At 50.5% G+C, this 18,098-nt stretch overlaps 11 pseudogenes; all 11 read right to left on the minus strand.

The window, feature by feature from the left end:
* Positions 1-12,751: 12,751 nt before the first annotated feature.
* LOC143949261 (5S ribosomal RNA) lies at positions 12,752-12,870 on the minus strand (annotated as a pseudogene).
* Positions 12,871-13,405: 535 nt separating this feature from the next.
* LOC143955496 (5S ribosomal RNA) lies at positions 13,406-13,524 on the minus strand (annotated as a pseudogene).
* Positions 13,525-13,841: 317 nt separating this feature from the next.
* Positions 13,842-13,961, minus strand: LOC143947006 (5S ribosomal RNA; annotated as a pseudogene).
* A 100-nt stretch (positions 13,962-14,061) lies between these two features.
* Positions 14,062-14,180, minus strand: LOC143951174 (5S ribosomal RNA; annotated as a pseudogene).
* Positions 14,181-14,501: 321 nt separating this feature from the next.
* LOC143946840 (5S ribosomal RNA) lies at positions 14,502-14,620 on the minus strand (annotated as a pseudogene).
* A 98-nt stretch (positions 14,621-14,718) lies between these two features.
* LOC143949591 (5S ribosomal RNA) lies at positions 14,719-14,838 on the minus strand (annotated as a pseudogene).
* Positions 14,839-14,938: 100 nt separating this feature from the next.
* Positions 14,939-15,057, minus strand: LOC143946796 (5S ribosomal RNA; annotated as a pseudogene).
* Positions 15,058-15,378: 321 nt separating this feature from the next.
* On the minus strand, positions 15,379-15,497 carry LOC143955505 (5S ribosomal RNA; annotated as a pseudogene).
* Positions 15,498-15,597: 100 nt separating this feature from the next.
* LOC143948222 (5S ribosomal RNA) lies at positions 15,598-15,716 on the minus strand (annotated as a pseudogene).
* Positions 15,717-16,690: 974 nt separating this feature from the next.
* On the minus strand, positions 16,691-16,809 carry LOC143943650 (5S ribosomal RNA; annotated as a pseudogene).
* Positions 16,810-17,373: 564 nt separating this feature from the next.
* Positions 17,374-17,492, minus strand: LOC143954959 (5S ribosomal RNA; annotated as a pseudogene).
* Between the last annotated feature and the right edge of the window lie 606 nt (positions 17,493-18,098).

Below are 18,098 nucleotides of genomic sequence, written 5' to 3' on the forward strand. Positions count from 1 at the left end.
GGGGGAGACCCGGAGAACTGGCATCTGAAGGCATGGGAGAGTTGTAGATATCTAAAAAAATAGCTCTGCGGGACGTTGAAGTCAGAAATCAACTTGGGGAATGGGGCCAGCGATTGGTCGGAAATTATTTGGTACGCTGTTTTAACGTTAAACTTAGTCCAAGCATGGGGTTCAGGTAGTTTGTAAAACTGCTCTAGGGTGGGGTTCAACCACAAGGGGGCAGCTGGAGAAAGTGCATTGGCAGGGTATTTTTCAAGTTTAAGTCCTGCCCCCCATGCACGCAACGTGGTGCGCATGGAGGGGGTCAGCGGGTATGTTGCTTTTGGGCCACGATACAGTAAAAATTTCAGCGCTTCCAGTGACTTCACCACCGCCGCCTCAACCAAGGTGGCAGGGTTCGTCCTATCAGGAGTGAGCCACCAAGCCGCAGTAACCAGCTGGGTGGCTAAAAAATATTTGTACAGGTCAGGGCACGCCAGTCCTCCCTGGGAGGACTGACGCGTAAGCGTTTACCATCCATACCTGGGGGACTGGCCCCCCCAGATAAAGGAGGTAAAAAGGCTATGCAGTCGGGAGAAAAATGATTTAGGGATCCATTGTGGGGATTGGCGAAGTAGGTAGAGAAATTTGGGCAGGATTTTCATTTTTATCAGGTTTATCCGCCCTAGCAATGATAGGGGTAGAGATTCCCATGCCTTCAGTCGCAGCCGTGTCTCCTGAACCACTGGGGATAGATTCAGAGGTAAGAAGTCCGAAGCCTGCCTCGAGACCACCACCCCAAGGTACTTGAAGCTCTCCACCCACTGTAGAGGTATATCGGGGGGGGGGGGGCGGTGTCACTGGCTGCTGGGTCTATAGGGAACAGAAGTGATTTTGACCAGTTAACCTTAAGGCCCGTGATCGTGGAGAATGAGTTCAGAATTTGTAATGCCCCTCTGAGAGAGGAGTCCGCGTCGTTAAGGAAGAGAAGGAGGTCGCCCGCATACAGGGCGACCCTCTCCTCCAGCCAGCCAACACGCAGGCCCCTAATGTGCAGGGAGGTACGTAAGGCCTCCGCCAGGGGTTCCATTGCGATGGCGAACAGGGCCGGAGAAAGAGGGCAGCCCTGTCTCGTGCCCCTGGACAGAGGGAAGGACCGTGAGAGACCCCCCCCCCAGCTTAATGGCTGATGTGGGGTGCTGGTAGAGCGTCTGTAACCACGCAATAAATACCAAGGGGAACCCCATTCTACGGAGGACTTCCCACAGAAAAGGCCACTCCACAGTGTCGAAGGCCTTCTCTATGTCCAGGGAGGCCACCACCCGGGAACCCTCATTGAAGTGTTGTGCATGGATGTTGGTAAACAGGCGTCTTAAGTTGATGTCAGTGGCTCTATTAGGCATAAAACCGGTCTGGTCCGTCTCTATCACAGATGGCAGTAGGGGCTGTAGTCTCGTAGTGAGCAATTTGGTAAGGATTTTGAAGTCTGCATTTAGGAGGGCGATAGGCCTATATGAGGCGCAGGATGTGGGGTCCTTAGGGGCTTTATGGATTAGTATATGTGTGCATGGCTCATGGAGGTGGGAAGGGTGCCCTCTGCCAGACAGTGAGTATAGAGCTGGGCCAGCTGGGGGGCAAGAAGGGCCCCGTGGGTTTTGTAGAACTCCATAGGGAGACCATCTGGACCCGGGGATTTTCCTGCAGGAAAGGAGCAAATTGCCCTCTGTACCTCCTCCGGGGTAATGGGCTTTACCAAATTTTCTCTCTCGGCGTCCGAGAGCCAGCCGAGTGCCAGGGGGTCCAGCCAAGGCGCCAGGTCCTGTGGCATGAGATCCGAGGGAAGCACAGAGGTATAAAGGGAACCATAGTATTGCCGAAATGCGTCCAATATGTCTGGGAGAGAGGAGACCGATTCACCCGAAGGGGACACCACACCCTAGTATCACCGTCATGGGCAGGTCGTGTTGAGCTAACATTGCCAGGAGGCGACCGTTCCGGTCCCCCTGCTCGAAAAATCTTTGCTTATTGCGGTAAAGATCCAGTCTGGTAAGCTCTGTGAGGTGGAGGTGTAATTCTCGTTTCGCCGCATTAAGGGCTTCAAAACTAGAGTCGGTGGGGTCAGCTGTGTAGGCCTCAGTCTGGGTATCTACCTTGCTCTGTAGCTCAGTCGTGGTGGCAGCTTGCTCTCTACGGATCCCAGCTATGGAGGAAATATAATGACCTCTACTGAAGGCCTTGAATGCGTCCCAAGTAACCCCTGGGGAGGAGGACCCTGCATTAATTTGCCAGTATTCGGCAAGGCGGGCGGGATAGTGTTGGTCAAATCGGCGTGGGAGAGCCAGTGGGTTCCCAGGCGCCAAAGGGCTGAGGTTCGGGAAGTGGGGGAGCGGACATTAAGGAGGAGGGGGCAGTGGTCCGACAGCCCGCTGGGCAAATAGCACGGCGTCTAGCACGTATGATAGCATGGCTGGATTGGCAAAAGCTAAGTCGATGCGTGAGGACATTTTATAGGTGGTGGAAAAGCAGGAGTAGGCCCTAGTCGAGGGGTGTTTCCACCTCCAGACCTCCGTCACTCCCATGGCCTGTGCCCAATTGGGTAGGTCTGAGGATCATTGTTTGGGGGGGACCGGCCTGTATAAGTCTGGGGCTAGAATAGCGTTAAAATCGCCCATAAGTAGCAGCCTAGCGGGGCAGTATGGAGTAACCTTTTCCAGGATAGTGTATAAGGTGAATGCTGAAAAGGGAGGAGGCAGGTATACATTTACCACAATATATCTCGTACCCCAAACTGTGAAAACTACTATCACGTATTTGCCCTGAGAGTCGGTGTGAATCTGCTCCACTGCACAGGGAAAGGATTTGCTGATCAGCACCGAGACCCCCCTGGCATAGGTAGAATAGGAGGCATGAAAGGCTCTCTGGATCCACGGCTTCTTTAGTGCCAACAGTTTGCTGCCCATGAGGTGTGTCTCCTGGGGCAGTATCATATGGGGGGAGTGCAATTTAAGATATTTAAACAGAACTGCTCTTTTAAATTTAGAATTGAGCTCCCGGACATTCCAGGATAGGATATTAAAAGAGGACATGTGACGTGTGGCCATCAGATGGTTCCGTTAATATTGCAAGGAGACGCCCATGGGTGTTAATATCATGTACCAAGAGCCGCCTAGACCCAGAGAGCCCATTGTAGAAAGAGTCATGACCAAACATTAACCATACAAAAAAAAAGTAAATACATAGACAAAAAACAAAAGTACCCTTGGTGACCGCCAGGGGTCAACCCTGCCCATATCTGGTGGCATCCCTGGAAACTGGGGAGCGATCAGATCGGGCCTATACCCAAAAAATAACAATTTAACCCCTTAAACTGTGCACGGCAACAGTGCAATGCCGCGTGTAAGAACGTGTAAAAGTCCTCCAGGGGGAAGTCCGCTGCAGGTTAGCAGCAACACTCCGTGCTAACCCGAGTACCTCGAGTGCGACTTAGAGAACAAAAAAAAAAAGGGAGAAGAAGGGGAACAGAAAACAAAATACAAAACCCCCCCAAAACAAGGGGGAAATATAGCTTCCACGGTGTATTCCAGCCGGGATGGAGAGGTATATCCCAGGCACAGCTACAATCGTCACCGAGACAAGCCAGAAGGGGGGGGGAGCAACAACTTATCTTGTAAAGTTCCGTGTGGATAGCTCACTCAACATAGGAGTTCGCAGACATGTAAGGATGATGGGCCGATACTTGGGCCTGAAATAACATAAGAGTTCAGTGTGTCCATTCATGTTCATTGCCTTCCCCCAGTGAGCCCCAGACAACCCCCGGGCCCCCACGATGGAGTAATACACGCCACCTCAGCACAGCCCAGTAAGCCAGGCATCCGCCTCGGCCGGCGTGTCGAAAAATTTGACAGTGCCCTCGTGCTGGACCCGCAGGCGACTAGGATAGAGCATTCCATATTTAATGTTGCGGTCTCGTAGTCTGCGCTGAACATCAGTGAAGGTCTGTCGTCTTCTCTGTAGATCCGGGGAGAAATCGGGGAACAGCATGATGCGTGCATTACCATATTGCAGATTCGGGTGCTTCCTGGCCTCAGCGAGTATGCGATCTCGATCACGGTAGTTGAGGAAACGCACCAGGAAGGCACGTGGGGGTGCACCCGAGATAGGTCGACCCATCGGAACCCGATGAGCACGTTCTGCCACATACGTAGGGGGGATATCGGTCAGACCAAGTAGATCTTTGAAGAAGGTTTCTGCAAAGTCTGCCGGGTGGTCTCCCTCCGATCCTTCAGGAAGGCCCAGGACCCGAACATTGTTACGACGCATTCGGTTTTCGGCATCATCTGACTTCGCCACTAAAGCTTTAATCGTGTTGTGTAGGTCGGTGAGTTGGTCGGCATGTTGTCCCGTTCGATCCTCCACCTCCGAGATCCGGTGTTCAGATTCCGAGAGACGCCCCCGTATTTTATCCAGATCGTTGCGGATAAGGTTGCACTCCTCTGCCAGGTGATCGATCCGTACCAATAGAGATGTCCTGCTGCTTTCGATTGCTGCTAAGATCATGTTGGTGTCACCTGTGGGAGGCTGGGGTGAGGAGGGCATGGGAATGTCAGCCGGGGGACCGTCCTCCATGTCAACCAACAAGACCTGCAGTTTCTGGAGTAAGGCGGGGTCCCCGCGGGGGGATGGGGCTGCAGCCGGTGTCCTGGGCTGTTGCACAGTCTTTGGAGGCTTCTTTGAAGGCATCATAGGGCTCTCGACCGGCAGCAGATCTCTGTAGCCGGAGCAAAGCAAGAGACGGGGACTGTGGAGACAGGAGGGCCAGCAGTTGGTATTATGGCGTAGTAATATGGCTGCTACGTGCAAGGCTGGCAGTGCGGACAATGTCCTGGTGAATCAAAAAAAAAGGGGGGCGGAGCCTCAGTTGTAGATGTTGCGGGCGGCAGTCCAGCCGGGGGGGGCAGCTCTGGTGGCAGTGAGCTACAAGGGGAGGAGTCAGGGGGATCAGGATTGTGCACAGTACGGCTGGGTGGAGCAAGATGGACACTGCACGTGGCACCGGAGTCAGGGAGGAAGGCCACAAAAGGTCTGGAAGTGGAGGCTGATGCCCAGCACTGCGGGCAGGCCAGGGTGTCCTTAGAAGGAGTCCGGAGCAAGTGCAGAGGAGGCAGGAGATCCCCCGGGTGTAGCAAGATGGCCGCCAAGTGTCCGGCCGGAGCCACAGAGCGCTGTGCAGGAGGGCCAAAGCACGGGCTGCAGAGGGGTTATGGCACTGAGGGAGGCTAAGAAGCTGAGAACAGGCCCAGGGTGTCCAGGAGGCTAGGGGTGGATTCCAGGCCGCAGCCGGTTGTACCAAGATGGCCGCCGGACCGGGTGCAGGGCCCAAGACTAGGCCCAGCAAAACAGCGGTTGGAGCAGGAGGATGGAGGGTTGGCAGGGTGGCAGCGATCGTGTCCCAGCAACCGACGCCGGCCGCTGTCCGGCGGCCGGTGGTGTAGGAAAATCCGGTAGGCTGGAGGCTCTACTAGGCCGCACTAGGCCACACCAGGCCGCGGCCTTGACGGGCGGCACTGGGGGTCCCGCAGGCCACGAGGCCCCACCAGAGGTGCAGGGAAGCTGGCTGGAGGACAAGGGGGGGTCCCTTACCGCACCGCTGGTCCAGGAAAGGAGCTGCTTGCAGAGCACAGGCCTGGAAGATGGCGGCTGCCACTAGCACGCAGGCTCCCAGCCGATCGCGGGTCAGAATCCGCCCAATGGAGCCACGGACTGCAGCAGGCCACGGAGCAGAGCAAGGAGGTAGGGCCTCCGGCCGTTTTAGGGCTTTGAAAAAGAAGGATTGAGAAGGATTGAGTTCAGGATGTCAGGAGTTCTCCACTTAGACGTCCGTCGCCTTTCACATCCGGACACGCCCCCCTCTGTATACCCTTGGATGTCTTTTGTATACACTAGCTTCTCTTTATACATTAGCTCTCTGTATACCCAAGCCTCTCTATATACACTAGTCCGTCTGTATACACTAGCAAGTCTGCATAAACCACCCTCTCTGTGTAACCCAGCCTCGCTCTCTGTATACCCTAGCCTCCATCTCTGCATACCCAGGGCGTTCTTCTCTATAATCTAGCCTATTTGTATACACTAGCCTTTCTTTTGCACACATTAGCCTCTCTATATAAACTAGCCAGTCTTCTGTATACACTAGTTCGTCTGTATACACTAGCATACTCTAGCCTCTCTCTCTCTGTATACCCTAGCCTCCATCTCTGCATACCCAGGACGTTCTTCTGTATAATCTAGTCTATCTGTATACACTAGCTTGTCTATATATACTAGCCGGTCCTCTGTATACACTAGTACGTCTGTATACACTAGCAAGTCTGTGTAACCAAGCCTGTCTAGTGTATACATACGGACTAGTGTATACAGAGGACCTGCTAGTTGATACAGAGAGGCTAATGTGTACAAAAGACAGGCTAATGTATACAGATAGGCTAGATTATACAGAAGAACGTCCTGGGTATGCAGAGCGCTCAGATTCAAGGAATGGCCGACGTGAGTAATATGAGGGACACTCCTCACCCCCCCACCTACCACCTTTCATCCCCTTTCCCTCTCTGCCCCGGTCATCTGGTGGCAGTTTTATGCACTCCCTGGCCCCCACCCATTCATAATCCTTACCGACCTTTCCTTCCGCTGCTCACAGGAACATACTGGATGACTTGTCTAATTAACTAACTGTACAAGACAGCGCTATCCTCCTGGAGGAGGCTTTACCCCTCACTGTTTGGGTGGTCCCTGCCTCCCCCTGGATGCTCCACATATACCCCGACGACATTGTCGGAGGGGCACCACTTGACAGGACATGGGGCTGTCATGCCAGTGGCATCTCCCATTGGAGGAAGGGATGATGGCCCCAACCCCTTGGCAGCAGGTTCTTTCATGTACAGACCAGTTCCGCTCATCTTCCCTTCTGGAATCTTGACCTTAGAGGGGGGAGTTGCACTTTGGGGGGTCTGAGTGATACCTAGTGCGCTGTACTGGAAGGGCTTGACATTCCCGCATATGTGTCCCCTCCCCCTGGTTGCGCCCCTCTTCCCCCCCCTCTGGCCCCCACCTACTCTTTGCCGACATTGCCTTCTGCAGCTTTTGGGGACACCCTGGATGACTTATTTATTGAGCCTATTGGTACGAGACACTGCTTCCCTCCAGTTTGACTCTGGACCCCCCTGGAGGATTTACCCCTTACTGTTTGGGCGGTCCCAGCCTCCCTCTGGATGCTCTACACAGCCCCCAATGGGGATGCAGGAGAGACACTAATTGGCGGGCCCCAGGACTGCTGCTCGGGTGAAGTCTCCCATTGGATGGAGGGATGGTGGCCCCAGCCCCTTGCCTGCCGGATTTTCCATGCACCAACCAGGGCTGCTCCTCTTTCATCTTGATGTGGTGACCATGGAGGGGAGGAATTGAAATTTATGGGGTCCGGGTGGCTGCTGGTGTGAGTGCGCTAAAGGACTTGACATTTCCGTATGTTTGTCCCCTCTCCCTAGATGCCCCTCCTTCCCTCCCCCCTTCCCCCCTTCCCTCCTTCCCTTCCTCCTTTCCCCCTTCCCTCCCCCATTTCCCTCCCCCTTTTGCCCCTTCCTCCCTTTTTCCCCCCTTCCCTCCCCCTTATCCCCTGGGGTGTGGACGGGGGAGAGGGGGTAAGGAGAGGACAATCTGCCAAAGGGAGAAATGCATTTGTTCGGGGGCTGCATGTGTACTTTTGGGGTATCAGACGGGGGGTGGTGGATCCCATTCTGTGATGCCTTTTCTGTTGTGACGGGCTCCCTCATGCATGCCTACGTTTAGGGCGAGCCGAGGAGACCCCTCAGTGCTGATAGTTATATGCTCTACCTCGGTTTTGATTATACTATTGTTTTTTGGTTCTATGATGTTACTGATTGTCTTTTATTTGCATACCGGTATCAGACGTGACATTTACCACTGCCAGGACTGGGGGGACTGGGATCCGGGGGCTCCCTCTCTGACCTGTCTACCCACCAACCCAAGTAGGACGGCGCTTTAAACCCAGTGTACATCTGGTAAGCGCTATAGCATAATTGTGCTGTTTTAGTATACCCTTCCTGTACTGTTGAGTGCAGACAACCCTTAATTTCTCTCTCCCCCTGGGGTTGAGGTGCCCGGCCTCTTTTTCCCCTTACCTTTCCTTTCATTTGGCCTTCCTTTCTCCTCCTTAGTTCCCGCCATCCATTTCCTATCCAATACCTACCTTGGTTCAACTTTCTTTGCTTTTCTCTGACGTCCACCTCCCCCTCCCTGAGGAGCGATGGCAGACTCAGTCAAGGTCACCTCTCTAGACGTTAAGGGACTGAATTCCCCTGAAAAACGGCTGATCCTCCTGTGAGAACTGAAGACTTCCCGTACTGATGTGGCCTTTATGCAAGAAACACATTTTAATAATACTAGCCTCCCCTTTCTATGGTCGAGATCCTTCCCTAAGGTCTACCATTCTACTAACCCCTCCTCTAAGACCAAGGGAGTCTCCATTCTGATCTCTAGCAGGCTCCCCTGGGTTCTCCAGGATTCTCTGGGGGACCCTGGGGGTCGATATCTTTTTCTTAGGGGCCACATTGGAGAGCTCCTTTTTACATTTGCCACTGTGTACGCTCCCAATGATCACCAAGACACGTTCCTCAGAACTACCCTGCACAGATTATGTGACTTTCGGGAGGGCCAGTTTATATTAGGTGGGTTGACACTTCTGCCTCTTGCTCCTCGCTCCTCATTTCCTCTAGAAAGCGGATTACTAAGTGTTTACTGAATGACCAATTAGTTGATGTCTGGCGTCTGCAACACTCTGGGGAAAGGGACTACTCTTTTTGCTCTTCCCCTCACAAATCATACTTTAGGATAGACTTCTTCTTGATTCCACATGACCAACTGCACTTGGTGAGCTCTTTCTCCATCGGCCATATTACTTGGTCTGACCACGCTCCTGTAGCCCTTACCTACACCCTCTCTAGGAACCCCTCACCTTGGTCTCTCTTCTGGCACCTTAATGAAAGCCTCCTCCAGATACCGGAAGTTTTAGCAGATGTGACCAGGGAATTGGACTTTTATTTCCAAGAAAACTAAACGCAGGACTGCGACTCGGGGATAATTTGGGAGGCTCATAAGTCAGTATTCTGCAGGGTACTTATCAGGCATGGGGCGCGCATCAAACGAACATGGAAGGAACAGCTTGCTAATCTGTTTCGTGAACTTGCCTCTGTGGAAGCGAAACATAAACATGCCCCCTCATGGACCTTAGAGATTGAATTGGGGACACTCCATACCTAGATTACTGACCTACTCCATTATAAAGCGAAAGCGGCACTCCAGTTTTGTCGTAAACTGACGTAGGAGTCAGGGGACAAATGCGGAAAAATCTTAGCCAGGTCGGTAAAGGAGTTGAAATCTGCCTCTTACATACCACAGTTGAGAGATGAGAATGGCCAGAGGGCCTCTACCCCAACCCAAATAGCCGAAGTCTTTGAAAAATTTTACTCTGATCTCTACAACCTGCCCGATTCAGGGTCTGGACAGGACAATATAGACAGATATGTAACCGTTTCTGGTCTACCAACCCTCTCATCGGAATCACGGGAGTACTTGGAGGACCCGATTACACTGGAAGAACTCCAGACGGCCGTGGGACCTCCGAAGGTGGGTAAGCCTCCGGGCCCTGACGGATATACCGCACAATACTATAAGACCTTCCTCCCTATTCTCGGCCCGCGCTTGGTGAATTTATTTAATACTCTGAGCTCGAATGGGGATTTTCCTGAGGATACCCTTAGAGCCCACATCTCGTTGATACCTAAGGTGGGCAAAGACCCGGGCCTATGTGGGAGCTACAGACCCATTTCCCTCCTAAATTCGGTCCTAAAACTATTCTCTAAAATCCTCGCCACGTGATTGGCACAGCACTTGCAGTCCCTTATACAGATTGACCAGTTAGGTTTTATTCCCACCAGGGAAGATAGGGACAACACCATTAGGGTGCTTACCCTGGTCCATAAAGTAAAGTCATCTGGGACCCCTTGTCTTTTCGTGAGTACTGATGCCGAGAAGGCTTTTGATCGGGTCAAATGGACATTCATGTTCTCGGTCCTTCGCCATATAGGTCTGAGTGAACGGATGCTGGCATGGATAAGTAAGATATACTCACGCCCTTCAGCTCAAGTCAAAGCGAATGGGGTGCTCTCATCTCCCCTTGACATCGGGAATGGGACCAGACAGGTTTGCCCCCTGTCACCCCTATTATTCTCATTGTCATTGGAACCCTTTCTCTCCACAATTCGACAAAACTCAGACATAACGGGTACTTTTGAGTGCAAGGTATCTGCCTACGCGTATGACATGCTGTTCTCGCTGACGAATCCCAGAGTTTCCTTGCCAAATCTCCTTCGGGAATTCCAGATATACGGGATACTTCTTGAAATCAGAGGCCATGGGGGTTGCAGTCCCCCCGCAAACGTTACTAGACTTGCAGTCCAATTTTCATTTTAAATGGACCCATATTAGGTACTTACATTCCACCGGACATCGCGCGTACGTTTATGTTGAACTTCCTCCCACCCCTTGTCAGTAAGATCTGCAGTTTGCTTCACGGGTGGCATTCTGGCCTCCATTCCTGGTTCAGGAGATGCAATCTCATTAAAATGAACATACGCCCTAAATTTACCTATCTTTTCCAAGCTCTCCCGATCCAGATTCCAGTCCCATTTTTTAAGCAAGCTCAATCCCTGCTCACTCAATTTAACTGGGCCCAGAAAAATCCCAGACTTAAGCGGTCACAGCTGACATTGTCTAAACAACAGGGAGGGTTGGTTCTCCCTGACTTGCGACGCTACTACCTGGCCTCCCATCTGGGGCGTGTATTGGACTGGCATCGAAACAAACTTTCTAAGCTCTGGGTGCAACTAGAACAATCTCACTCCCGAATTCCGCTAAGAAGCGCCATGTGGTGCTATAAGGATTTACCCACAGAATTTACGTCACATCCCACTATAGGGGCTTCGTTGAAAGTCAGTCACCTGATCGCTACCCAAAACACACTCACGTCTTTGACTTCCCCCTTATTCCCTATATGTGGCCATCCGAACTTTGAACCGGGGACCCACTTAGAAATTCCAACCTAGACCATGCGTCTAAATTCGCCATTGATGGAAAATGGCCTTCTTTTTCAACCCTAAGAGATCCGACAGGGCTTTTCCAACAGCCTTTTTGGAGAGTGCGCAATGACATCATTTTCTCCATTCCATTCCCAATCCTCAAACTTTCGCCCGCCCTCAGATGGAGTTTGAGACTCAATGCAGGAGCGAAGGCCCTTTGGCCCACATTCTCTCTCAAACAGATCACCCACACTTAACCTGTCTGTCCAACTGGGAAAAAGACCTTAATTGCTCGTTTTCCCCAGCACAGAGACAACGCATTATCACTTTGGCTCTCAAAACCTCGCTGTGCACGAAGATACAGGAGACGAATTTTAAACTTCTCACCAGGTGGTATTTGACACCATCAAAGCTGCATAAATGTTTCCCCTCTTCCTCGAACATATGCTGGAGGTGTGGAGAAGAAGAGGGCACGTTGCTCCACATTTTTTGGTCCTGCCCCAGCTTGGTGGACTTCTGGACAGAGATCCGATGCATAACACAAAAATTCACAGACTTCTCCATCCCGGAAGAGGCTGCATTCTTTCTCTTGCACCATTCACAGATTCCCATTAAGAAGTACAAAAAATCAATTTTACAGCATGTGATAAATGTGGCAAAATCCTGCATCCCTCTCTATTGGAAAAAATGTTCCCCCCCCTTTCATTACATTTCAAACAAACCTGGGACATCTGGAATACCTTTATATTCTCGCTGGAAGGATGTCGCCTGCTATCGCCTTAGTGCTCTGAGCTTTCCTTGACTGGCCCCTTGGGCAGTGGCTGCCATCGTGTCTCGTCCCATTTTCTTCTTTCCTGATCTTTCACCCCTTCTCTTTTATGCCTTCCTCCCCTATCTCTCACCCCCTCTTTTGGAAAAAGTGGAAAATTGTCAATGACGGCCCCACACCCCCCTCTGGATGGATTATGCCGGAGGGACCTGGGGTTTGTGTGACCCTGGATCTTGGTACAGTACTTTATCCGTGCCTCGAATCATTATGATTGATGGAAGGCAGACTCACAGTTGCAAATATACCAGTATCAAGTATTGTTCAGCTGCTTTTTGCTTTGTATTTTTCTGTTGCATTATGTACTCGGGGGACCGCCTTCCCCTGTTTGGAGAAAAAATTATATTTGAAAAAATAAAAAGAAGCCTACGACACCTGGTATTCCCAGGTGGTCTCCCATCCAGGCATTAACCAGGCCTGACCCTGCTTAGCCTCCAAGATCAGATGAGAGGGAACAGATTCAGGGTGATGTGGCCATAGCCAATATCTTCAGGCACTCTCAACTCTCTTGACAAACGCCAAGATGGTCACCTTGGGAACAAGCGGGAAAAAATAGGTCAACGGCAACAACATAAAAAGAAGACTACGGCATCTGGAAATCCCAGGCGGTCTCCCATCCAGGTACTAAACTGGTCCCAACCCTGCTTAGCCTCTGAGATCAGATGATATTGGGCTCTTTCAGGGTGATGTGGCCATAGGAGATTTCTTCAGGCACTCTCAACCCTCTTGACTAACGCCAAGATGGTCACCTTGGGAAACAAACAAAAAAAAACAAGTCAACGCCAACAACATAAGAAGAAGTCTACAGCACCTAGTATTCCCAGGTGGCCTCCCATCCGGGTATTAACAAGGCCCGACCCTGTTTAGTCTCTGAGATCAGACGAGATCTGGTGCTTTCAGGGTTATTTGGCCATAGGCGAGCTCTTCAGGCACTCTCAACCCTCTTGCCAAACACCAAGATGGTCGCCTTGGTAAACAAACAAAACAAAAACAAGTCAACGCCAACAACATAAAAAGAAGCCTACTGCACCTAGTATTCCCAGGTGGTCTCCAATCCAGGTACTAGCAAGGCCCGACCCTGTTTAGCCTGTGAGATCAGAGGAGATCGGGCGCTTTCAGGGTTTTGTGCCCATAGGCAATCTCTTTGGGCACTCTCAACCCTCTTGACAAATACCAAGATAGTCACCTTGAGATACAAGCGAAAAAAAACAGGTAAATGTCAACAACATAAAGAGAAGAATACGGCACCTGGTATTCCAACGCCATCTCCTATCCAGGTACTAACTAGGCCCAACCCTTCTTAGCCTCCGAGATGAGAAGAGATAGGGCTCTTTCAGAGTGTTGCTGCTGTAAGCGATCTCTTTGGGCACTCTCAAGCCTCTTGACAAATGCCAAGATGGTCACCTTGGGAAACAAGCGAAAAAAACTAATCAACGCCAACAACATAAAAAGAAGCCTACAATAACTGGTATTCCCAGGTGGTCTCCCATCCAGGTACTAACCAGGCCTGACTCTTCTTAGCCTCCAAGATCAGACGAGATTGGGTGCTTTCAGAGTGATGTGGCCATAGGCAATCTCTTCAGGCACTCACAACCCTCTTGACAAACACCAAGATGGTCACCTTGGGAAACAAGCGAAATAAAAACAGGTCAACGCCAACAGCATAAAAAGAAGCCTACGACACCTGGAATTCCCAGGCGGTCTCCCATCCAGGTACTAACAAGGCCTGACTTTTCTTAGCCTCCAACATCAAACGAGATCGGGTGCTTTCAGGGTGATGTGCCCGTAGGCAATCTCTTCTGGCACTTTTAACCCTCTTGACAAACGCCAAGATGGTCACCTTGGGAAACTAACAAAAAAAACAAGTCAACGCCAACAACATAAGAAGAAGTCTACAGCACCTAGTATTCCCAGGTGGTCTGCCATCCGGGTATTAACAAGGCCCAGACCCTGTTTAGCCTCTGAGATCAGACGAGATCTGGTGCTTTCAGGGTTATGTGGCCATAGGCGAGCTCTTCAGGCACTCTCAACCCTCTTGACAAACACCAAGATGGTCAACTTGGTAAACAAACAAAACAAAAACAAGTCAACGCCAACAACATAGAAAGAAGCCTACGGCACCTAGTATTCCCAGGTGGTCTCCAATCCAGGTACTAGCAAGGCCCAACCCTGTTTAGCCTTTGAGATCAGAGGAGATCGGGCGCTTTCAGGGTTATGTGCCCATAGGCAATCTCTTTGTGCACTCTCAACCCTCTTGACAAATGCCAAGATAGTCACCTTGAGATACAAGCGAAAAAAAACAGGTCAATGTCAACAACATAAAAAGAAGAATACGGCACCTGGTATTCCAACGCCATATCCCATCCAGGTACTAACTAGGCCCAACCCTTCTTAGCCTCCGAGATGAGAAGAGATAGGGCTCTTTCAGGGTGTTGCTGCTGTAAGCGATCTCTTTGGGCACTCTCAACCCTCTTGACAAATGCCAAGATGGTCTCCTTGGGAAACAAGCGAAAAAAAACAAACGAATCAACGTCAACAACATAAAAAGAAGCCTACAATAACTGGTATTCCCAGGTGGTCTCCCATCCAGGTACTAACCAGGCCTGACTCTTCTTAGCCTCCAACATCAAACGAGATCGGGTGCTTTCAGAGTGATGTGCCCGTAGGCAATCTCTTCTGGCACTTTTAACCCTCTTGACAAACGCCAAGATGGTCACCTTGGGAAACTAACAAAAAAAACAAGTCAATGCCAACAACATAAGAAGAAGTCTACAGCACCTAGTATTCCCAGGTGGTCTGCCATCCCTGTATTAACAAGGCCCAGACCCTGTTTAGCCTCTGAGATCAGACGAGATCTGGTGCTTTCAGGGTTATGTGGCCATAGGCGAGCTCTTCAGGCACTCTCAACCCTCTTGACAAACACCAAGATGGTCAACTTGGTAAACAAACAAAACAAAAACAAGTCAACGCCAACAACATAGAAAGAAGCCTACGGCACCTAGTATTCCCAGGTGGTCTCCAATCCAGGTACTAGCAAGGCCCAACCCTGTTTAGCCTCTGAGATCAGAGGAGATCGGGCGCTTTCAGGGTTATGTGCCCATAGGCAATCTCTTTGTGCACTCTCAACCCTCTTGACAAATGCCATGATAGTCACCTTGAGATACAAGCGGAAAAAAACAGGTCAATGTCAACAACATAAAAAGAAGAATACGGCACCTGGTATTCCAACGCCATCTACTATCCAAGTACTAACTAGGCCAAACCCTTCTTAGCCTCCAAGATGAGAAGAGATAGGGCTCTTTCAGGGTGTTGCTGCTGTAAGCGATCTCTTTGGGCACTCTCAACCCTCTTGACAAATGCCAAGATGGTCTCCTTAGGAAACAAGCGAAAAAAAACAAACGAATCAACGTCAACAACATAAAAAGAAGCCTACAATAACTGGTATTCCCAGGTGGTCTCCCATCCAGGTACTAACCAGGCCTGACTCTTCTTAGCCTCCAAGATCAGACGAGATTGGGTGCTTTCAGAGTGATGTGGCCATAGGCAATCTTTTCAGGCACTCTCAACCCTCTTGACAAACACCAAGATGGTCACCTTGGGAAACAAGCGAAATAAAAACAGGTCAACGCCAACAACATTAAAAGAAGCTTACGACACCTGGTATTCCCAGGCGGTCTCCCATCCAGGTACTAACAAGGCCCGACTCTTCTTAGCCTCCAACATCAAACGAGATCGGGTGCTTTTAGGGTGATGTGCCCGTAGGCAATGTCTTCAGGCACTTTCAACCCTCTTGACAAACGCCAAGATGGTCACCTTGGGAAACAAGCAAAAAAAAAATAAGTCAATGCCAACAACTTAAAAAAAAAGCCTATGGCATTGAGAAATCCCAGGCGGTCTCCCACCCAGGTACTAACCAGGTCCCAACCCTGCTTAGCCTCTGAGATCAAATGAGATTGGGCTCTTTCAGGGTGATGCGGCCATAGTAGATTTTTTTCAGGCACGCTCAACCCTCTTGACAAACGCCAAGATGGTCACCTTGGGAAACAAACAAAAAAAACAAGTCAACGCCAACAACATAAAAAGAAGCCTACAACACCTAATATTCCCAGGCGGTCTCCCATCCAGGTATTAACAAGGCGCAAACCTTTCTAGCCTCTGTGATCAGAGGAGATTGGGCACTTTCAGGGTGATGTGCTCATAGGCAATCTCTTTGGGCACTCTCATCCCTCTTGAAAAATGCCAAGATAGTCACCCTGGAAAACAAGCGAAAAAAAACAGGTCAACGCCAACAACATAAAAAGAAGAATACGGCACCTGGTATTCCAAGCCCGTCTCCCATTCAAGTACTAACTAGGCCCAACCCTTCTTAGCCTCCGAGATCAGAAGAGATAGGATGCTTGCAGGGTGATGTGGCTGTAAGCGATCTCTTTAGGCACTCTCAACCCTCTTGACAAATGCCAAGATGATCACTTTGGGAAACAAGCGAAAAAAAACAGGTCAACACCAGCAACATAAAAAGAAGCCTGCGGCATCTGGAAAACCCATGCGGTCTCCCATCCAGGTACAAACCAGGCCCAACCCTGCTTAGCCTCTGAGACCAGACGAGATTGGGCGCTTTCAGGGTGTTGTGCCCATAAGCAATTTCTTTGTGCGCTCTCAACCCTCTTGACAAATGCCAAGATGGTCACCTTGGGAAACAAGGGAAAAAAAATAGGTCAACGCCGACAACATAATGAGAAGCCTACGGCACCTGGTATTCCCAGGCTATCTCCCATCCAGGTACTAACCAGGCCCATCGCTGCTTAGCCTCTGAGATCAGATGAGATTGGGCTCTTTCAGGGTGATTTGGCCGTAGGCACTCTCTTTGGGCACTCTGAAGCCTCTTGACAAAGGCCAAGATGGTCACCTTGGGAAACAAGCTAAAAAAAGCAGGTCAAAGCCAACAATATAAAAAAAAGCCTACGGCATCCGGTATTCCCAGGCGATCTCCCAATCAAGACACTAACCAGGCCAGATCCTTCTATGGCACCTGGTCTTCCCAGGCAGTCTCCCATCCAGGTGCTAACCAGGCCTGACGCTGTTTAGCCTCTGAAATCAGACGAGATCGGGTGCTTTCAGGGTTATGTGGCCGTAAGTGTTCTCTTCAAGAAATGCCCAACCCTCTTGACAAACGCCAATATGGTCGCCTTGAGAAACAAGCGAAAAAAAACAGGTCAAAGCCAACAACATAAAAAGAAGCTAGGTACTAACCAGGCCCGACACTGTTTAGCCTCCCAGATCAGATGAGATTGGGCACTTTCAGGGTGATGGGGCCGTAGGTGATCTCTTCGGGCACTCTCAACCCTCTTCACAAACGCCAAGATGGTCACCTTGGGAAACAAGTGAAAAAAAAAACAGGTCAAGGCCAACAACATAAAAAGAAGCCTACGGCACCTGTTATTCCCAGACGTTCTCCCATCCTGGTACTAACCAGGCCCGACACTGCTTAGCCTCTGAGATCAGATGAGATCGGGTGCTTTCAGGGTGATGAGGCCATAGGTGATCTCTTTGGGATCTCTCAACCCTCTTGTTAAACACCAAGATGGTCACCTTGGGAAACAAGCGAAAATAAACAGGTCAATGCCAACAACATAAAAAGAAGCCTACGGGACCTGGTATTCACAGATGGTCTCCCATACAGGTATTAACCAGGCAGTACACTGCTAGGCCTCCGAGATCAGATGAGAGCTTTCAGGGTGATGTGGCCATAGGTGTTCTATTCAGACACTCTCAACCCTCTTGACAAATGCCAAGATGGTCATCTTGGGAAACAAGTGAAAAAAAAACAGGTCAACGCCAACAACATAGACCCTGGCGGTCTCACATCTGACCCTGACCCTGCTTAGCCTCTGAGATCGGGCGCTTTCAGGGTGATGTGGCCTTAGGCTAACGCTTCGGGACATACTCAAAACTCTTGACAGATGCTAAAATGGTCCCCTTGGGAAACAAGCGGAAAAAAAACAGGTCAAAGCCAACAATATAAAGAGATTCCTATGGCACCTGTAATTATATACTATTTAGGCCGGACCCTGCTTAGCCTCTGAGATCAGTGATGTGGCCGTAGGAGATTTCTTTGGGCTCTCTCAGCCCTCTTGACAAATGCCAAG

The sequence above is a fragment of the Lithobates pipiens genome, unplaced genomic scaffold (genome assembly GCF_037356315.1).
Source record: "Lithobates pipiens isolate NorthernLeopardFrog02 unplaced genomic scaffold, aLitPip1_a1.2 Scaffold_10, whole genome shotgun sequence".
Lineage (NCBI taxonomy): Eukaryota > Metazoa > Chordata > Amphibia > Anura > Ranidae > Lithobates > Lithobates pipiens.